This window comes from Chrysochloris asiatica, unplaced genomic scaffold (assembly GCF_000296735.1).
Source record: "Chrysochloris asiatica unplaced genomic scaffold, ChrAsi1.0 scaffold00043, whole genome shotgun sequence".
NCBI lineage: Eukaryota > Metazoa > Chordata > Mammalia > Afrosoricida > Chrysochloridae > Chrysochloris > Chrysochloris asiatica.
The window spans coordinates 12,434,457-12,436,207 of record NW_006408561.1 but is presented as its reverse complement, the minus strand read 5'-3'; the positions used below and the strand labels follow the sequence as shown (position 1 = coordinate 12,436,207).

General features: G+C 38.7%; 1 pseudogene; it reads right to left on the bottom strand.

The window, feature by feature from the left end:
- Positions 1-701: 701 nt before the first annotated feature.
- LOC102831590 lies at positions 702-1,146 on the bottom strand (annotated as a pseudogene).
- Between the last annotated feature and the right edge of the window lie 605 nt (positions 1,147-1,751).

Below are 1,751 nucleotides of genomic sequence, written 5' to 3'. Positions count from 1 at the left end.
TATATATATATATACACACACACACGTTGCTGTTAAATGTTGTTTCATTGGTTCTGACTCATATAGAACTTTTATCGGTTTTCAAGGAATGGCTGGTGGGTTTGAATCACCAGTCTTGTGGTTCACAGTCCAGTGCTTATTCTACAGGACCACACCAGAACTCACTTTGTCTCTATTGGTACCTGTTGATCTACTTCTGAAAGGTCTAAGATTTGAAAATCCTATGGAACAGTTCTACACTAAGACATGTGGTCTCCCTGATTTGGAATCATTATGGTAGCAATTACCAACAACAACAACATTACATCCTGATTTCAGAAAGCATGTGATAAATTGAATACTTTTTTTGACATACCTCTAAGGGGTTCTGACTGCTAATTTCTTGGCTAGAAAACAAGCACTTTATCACTTAAGTCACTCAGGGACTCTTAGAGTGACTGCCGAAATTAGAAACTTTGTCATCAAAATTATGAGGAATAACAGACAACCTCATGGAAAATTCAAAATTTATATACTGCCATCTTCAAAAAAAATTTTTTCAACATTAAAAACATTTATTATCAAGCAAACTGGGGGACACAATGTCCTTTAAATACAATGTGTTTGGTGGAGGGGGGGAAGGGGACACACACCACACCTCCACACAATTGCAACCAAAGACCTGGCATTTGTACACCTCAGCCATCTTTATTTCACTCCTGTTATGCCATAAATTCATAGGGAATAGGTCCTATCAGCTCAGGCTCCTTTCCATTGGTTCTCACAAAGTGCGCCTCTCTGGGGGGAGCAGGCTGGCCCTTTAGCTGAACCCAGGTCCCTTTCTCTTTGGCTTCCTTCTTTTTCTGATCATTTTCCTTCGCTCACTTCAGGAAGCTGTGTCGGCTCTTAGAGTGCTTAATATGCTCAATGTAATCATTAATTCTCTTGGCAAGAATCTTGCCCTTGACTTTTTTGTTCACTACAATGCCGACAGCACGCTGGGTCACATGGTAGACTCTTCCCGGTTTTGCTGTGGTAACACTTGTGGGGCATGCCTTTTTGATCTGTGCCCATTCCCCTGATTTCCACAATATCGCCTTTCTTGCAGATTTGCATGTATGTGGCCAAAGGAACGACCCCATGCTTTCTGAAAGGCCTGGAGAACATATAGTGGGTTACCCTGCTGACCTTGTGGTTCTTAGCCCAATTCATAACCACTACCGCTACCGGAGCTCCTTCATGTAGAGACTCCCTTTTCTTTAAAAGAGCCTCCCTCTATTGAAACACAAAACAAACCAATGAATAAAGCAGCAAAACAAAGTTTCTGACTGCTAGCTAAGGATCTCACTAATGTGACTTTGCTTACGACTTTTCTCTCTCTATGTCTTATAACATATTTGTCTTTTTGCAACCTCAAGATATATGTTCATTAAATATATTTTCCAAGATATCTGGTAAAAATTGTTTCATCTAAGAAGAAGTAATTATTTTAGAAAAGGGGAAAAAAAGGGTCATATTGAGAGATAGCATTCAAAGAAATAAAGAAAATGAATTAGGTAAAAAATCAAAAGCAGCTGGTAGGATGTTTGCTAACTTTAGTCAATATAAAAATGTTATTTTCATAACAAACATGAATTCTGTTGAATCATGTTTTGGATTGGCAATGTAGTTGCATAACTATTTTAGAATAGACTAATTTATGGTCCTAAGATGTATTAGAGTCATGGTGTGGCGTTGTAGGATAAGCACTAGACCACAACGTCAGTTTCAAA